At 46.8% G+C, this 5,242-nt stretch overlaps 1 long non-coding RNA gene across 1 annotated transcript; it reads left to right on the top strand.

Annotated features, from left to right (window-relative positions):
• Positions 1-2,988: 2,988 nt before the first annotated feature.
• Positions 2,989-3,766, top strand: LOC116782107. The gene is made up of 2 exons (XR_004355120.1): positions 2,989-3,115; positions 3,197-3,766. It is a non-coding gene; the product is annotated as an uncharacterized LOC116782107 (long non-coding RNA).
• Positions 3,767-5,242: the final 1,476 nt, after the last annotated feature.

Genomic DNA, 5,242 nt, shown 5'->3' with positions numbered 1-5,242 from the left:
GGCCAACGGTCCCCAAACCCCTGTAGGAATTAACACTACAGTAGTAGATGTTGTAGTTACTGGTTCTCTGCTGGATAAATCCAGCCCAGCACTGGCTGTGGTTGAGGGGCACAGATCACCAGCCTGTTTTCCTGAGCCGAATTTGTTTGTTGTGCCAGGGCATGCGATCTCACCCCCTGTCTCCAGTTTCCCTGCTGTGAGGAGTTTTTTGACCCCCGCTTCCCTTGCTGACACTTTTGGCACACTGGTGTGGAGGTTTTCTCAGGGCAATCCCTTTGAAAATGATCAGCAGCACCACATCTATAGCAACCACTTTTAGGTCTTGCCCCCTCCTACACTCTCAGCTGTGAGCTTAAGGCTGTAGCCAGAGAAACAGTTTGGTGTTCGACCAACCCAACACCCTGGCAGACTCAAACCATCTCAGCAATGCTGCTGTTTTCCCCTTCAGGGAGAGTTTTCAAAGCTCTTTTACAATCTGGATTCGAGTTCTCATACGCCAGTTGCTTAAAAAGCATTTCTGTAGCTTCATCATTCTCAATTTGCCTGTTTAAAGCGGCCTGCAGCCGATCGAGAAACTGAGAGAAGGGTTCAGTAGAACCTCGTAAAACTTTTGTGAAGGACAGATTTCTGTCTCAGTGTCTGTACTTGGGAGTTTTCTCATTGCTCTTAAAGCCAGTTTTGCAGTCACTTCATAAATTTCTCAGGCATAGCCTGTTTGTGAGTCTACTGTGGCAAAATCCCCTTCTCCTGTGAAGTGATTGCACGTTATGCCTGCTTGTGGATTATTCACATACACCGCACAATTGTCCCGAAAATTCATCAATCAAACGCTGTACTGTGACTGGAATCGTGTCTAGCTTTTATTTTTCAGACCACCACTAATGGCGCCCAACGTGGAGCTGGACGTGTTAATGAAGGGGACAATTTCCAAATAGTTAATTTTTCTTCAAGTAGGATTACATGGGAGATAGAGGGATTACAGAGGTTTAGGCATGGTTTTAACAATCATCTCAAAAAGTCCTTTCTTAAATCTGCTTGGAGCCAGCTTTATATCTCCGGTTTTCACATCAACAGGTCTCAGGACAAGGGTCCAAATTTCTTCAGATCACAAGGTGTTTGTCAGCCTTGTTTTCCAAGGTTTGTGATTCAAATTTACCGAGCCTCCTTTTGCTGAGAGCTGGTTTTTGTCCCCTTCAGCTGTGTACTTGTTAGGACCAGTTTCGGCAGAGTTTTCCAATCACGTGGGGTAAAGACATAAGTTGAACTCAGCATCTCCAAATATGCAAATGTATTAGTCGAGGAAACACCCGTTTCTCTTACTGACTGCCTCAGTTCCTTTGTTACCTCATAAGGCAAAGGTTGGAACTGAGGGGCCTGGCGCTGGCGGAATATGACTGGACGTGCATGAATCACTTGCAAATCTCCCACCTGCATCGCTTCCTTGTGGCATCTACCCCACCGGTCGACCGACCTCCCTGCACCTGCTCTCTCGCTCTCTCCCAGGGAGCCCATCTCCAGTCTCTCCTCATCATCCGCGCAGATCCACCCCTGAATTTAAATCTGTTTGGGTTACACGTGGTATATTCCCTCCACTTTCCGTGTGTCTGTGTTGTGGATTTGGGCTGCAGCTAACAGCCTGGCTGGGGGGTTGTGTATTGGTGTGGGTTGGGTGTTCTGTTCGTCTTTGTGCTCTGTGTAATGCATCCACGATAATGGGCCACGCAGGGATGCTGTTATTAGCTTGGACATCGCCTGCTCTGGCCTTATCTCTCATGAGTTTTTTGAGCCTATCCTAAATTTTTATATTTAGAGCTTCCACCAACGGATTTTATCCATTTCATAAGTTCTGTTAACTCTGCGCGTGCGGTTTGTACTTGATATGATCTTAACAAGAGGCACAGAGCCTCTGTGTCCTTGTCTGTTTCTGTGGAGTAGTTGTTTCCCATGTTGGCTTTACCTTACCTAGCAGCTTTCGGGTCCCAGCTGTGTGCTGGCTTTCTAAGATTTTACTTTCGATTTCAGCTCGAGCTGCAGTTTTCCACGTTCCTCGGCAGCTCTGGCATCTCACTACGGCAATGACGGCGACTCCTCGCTGTCTCTGCAGATGGCAGCTCCGGCGATTCCCGCTCCCTCTGTGGCGATCCCACAGAGTGGTCCCGGGCGGCAGCAGAGGTGGCCCTGGCCACCAGCTTCTCCCTCGATCCATCTTCTCTCAGCTTTTTTTCTTCTCCTGGATCAGTGCACTTCCTGTCTTTTCTGAGCTCGGTTTAATCTCGCGTGTCTCAGCCGCTTGCTGAGATGGGACGCTTTTAAGACGTCGAGGCTTTTTTTCCGTAAAAGTGTCCCGAGTTTTCAAACAAACTCGTTCCAGACAGTACTGAGTTGCCTTCTTACAAGGCTTTTAAAGCTACGTCCTAATGTAGGTTGTGCCCCACGCGAACGGCGCCGTCGGCGATATATTAATGTAAAATAAAGAGACAGGACTCGGCAGGTATGGCTACGTAACCAAATCTTTATTTCAAATTGCATCCTTATAACTGCCTGAACAATTCAGTGCAGTGCAGTACACATTGCTCCTGTGCTGTCCAGGAACCAGAGGACTTGTGGTCACCTGACCAGTTTGGCACACCGCAGCAGACATTGCTCGTGTGCCCCAGGAAGTTCTCCCAACAAAGAAGATGAGAGAGAGAAGGGGGAGAGAAAAAAAATTGGTCTGGCCAATGAGAGGTCCAGGATCCGGGGAGTTCCTTCCTCAGCCTGTGGAGACCTACAAAGAGGGAAGGAGATGGAGAGAGGGAAAGAGAGTGAGAGTGAGAGAGAGAGAGAGGGAGAGAGAGAAGGAGCTGCTGCTGAGGAGCAGCTGGGATGGGCTGAGCTCTGCACCCCTTATATACCCCCGGGGCAGGGCGGGGTCAGGGATGTCACAAAGGCCTCTGGGCACCCCCATGTCCCACGTCACAAAGGGCCCTGGAAGGTGCCTGCGTCACAAAGGGCCACTCCCGGCCCCCCACGGACAGCGGCACCGCCGGGACCCGGCCCGGGGCAGCCCCGGCACTTGTGGCCTTGCAGCCCCTGCTGTGACGAGGGGGGTCTTTGGCCACGGTCCCACACGAGGGTTGTAACTGGATGACCTTTAAGGTCCCCCCCCCAGCCCAAACCGTTGTACGATTCTACTCTCATGTGTTCTTTTCCAAAGCATGAAGGCCAGTCAGGATTTTTAACATCCATAAGCAGGAAGATCCTTGGGAAGCACTGCAGCTATACATGGAACACTGAACACACTTGAGCAAGGACAGGTAGAAGAAGACATAGGGTGTTCTTAACTTCCCCAACAAACACAGTAGTTTCCTCAATCTACTCAAGAATCAGTGTAAATTGGTTTCCCAAAAGGACTGCATTTTGTAGCTAATGGGAGTGCTTGGTTACCACATGATTATTTCCTAAATGGAAAAAAAATGCACATTAGCATGAATATTCAAATGAGACCGAGAACCATTAAAGACCCATTTGTTCTACAAATAGAACTGCAGTGACTTTTTGAATAAATTCCTCATGAAAGGCAGTTTTCTACAGATGTGAGAGGCCAGAAAATATTTACTACTTGAAGAAAAGGGGAGGTATCTGTTTTTCTGAAGGAGAGCAACTAAACAGACCTAGGAGATCAACCTGTTTTTCTGCCTGGATTTTCAGAATTGCTGGTTTTCACCATTTTTATCAGAATAATCAAATCCCAAGATGAACTTGAATAAATTGCATGTTCTTTTGAGTTTGATGGACTAGTTATTTTTAGTCAAGTTTAGACGCTCGAAGCAAATTCAGTTTTTTTAGAGACAGAGTTTGCACAGATCCTTAAGGATTTTTATAACACTTTAGAAGCACAGGGAAAAACATTCTACCGCACTTATGATGCTTTCGAAGTATTTTAAATGCTTTAATGAAAAACTTCACGAAATCTCAAAAAGCCAAGAGACAATGTTATACATGTCAGGATATTAACACTTATATTTTAGTTCAGTTACTGAATTTTCTTTTTTTTTTTTTTAGCTATTTTATCCAAAATCTGGTACTTCAGTTCAATAAACTCTAAAATAGCTTAGCCTTATTTTTGCTCTATCTAAAAACTGAACTCCAAGCCCTTTGATTCCTCACACTGCCCAGGAAGAAGTAGAATTTTTCTGGTGTATGTGCATATGCTGCATCCAGCTCTGCAGTCCCAGCATAGGAAGGACATGGAGCTGTTGGAAAGAGTCCAGAGGAGGCATCAAGATGATTAGAGGGATGGAGCAGCTCTGCTGGGAGGAAAGGCTGGGAGAAGGCTCTGGGGTGACCTAATTGTGGCCTTCCAGGGCCTGAAGGAGCCAACAAGAAAGATGGAGAGATACTCTTTCCAAGGGAGGGAGTGACAGGACAAGGGGGAAATGGCTTCAAACTGACAAAGAGTAGGGTTAGATGGGATATTAGGAAGAAATTCTTGGCTGTGAGGGTGGGGAGGCCCTGGCACAGGTTGTCCAGAGAAGCTGTGGCTGCCCCATCCCTGCAAGTGTCCAAGGCCAGGCTGGACAGGGCTTGGAGCAACCTGGGCTAGTGGAAGGTGTCCCTATCCACAGCAGTGGAACAAGATAATCTTTAAGGTCCCTTCTGACCCAGGCTATTCTATGATTCCATATCTGTATATACAGATATGTGTCTATATACACATGTGCATGTGCACTGTTATACACAGATAATTGATGAAACAAGAGACAAAAGAGGGGGGCACAAGTCAGCAGGCTCAGAGCAGTTCCAAGTATTTGGGCCTGCAAAAATTACATGTTTGTGTTTGCATATCAAACAGTGTTCTTGTGCAGCCTAGAACTATAAGACCAGGCTTTGGCAAACCACAGCTCTCGCCTAATAAACATGACAGAGATCCCTGTTACATCCTGCCCCGCGAATTTTCCCTCTTTATTTTTTCCTTCTTATTTTGCTGAGGAAACGTACACACGAGGGCTTAAGCACTAAAACATGAGGTTTGCTTTTTCTTTCCCCCCTCAGAAAGGCAGGCTGAGAGCGCATGTTTTCCTCGTTAGATGGCTTTTACGACTCGGAAAATGGATTTTGCAATCTCAGAACACAAGTGATGCGCGGCGCACAGATGCAGTGCCTTGGAAAACATTTGCGTTGACTATCATGATGCTTTCCTAATTAGATGCCTCTGAATACAGATCTATTTCCAGCGTGGTTTTTACGTCGAACTGCACAA

This window comes from Chiroxiphia lanceolata, chromosome 2 (assembly GCF_009829145.1).
Source record: "Chiroxiphia lanceolata isolate bChiLan1 chromosome 2, bChiLan1.pri, whole genome shotgun sequence".
NCBI lineage: Eukaryota > Metazoa > Chordata > Aves > Passeriformes > Pipridae > Chiroxiphia > Chiroxiphia lanceolata.
This window is presented reverse-complemented; position numbering and strand designations above follow the sequence as displayed.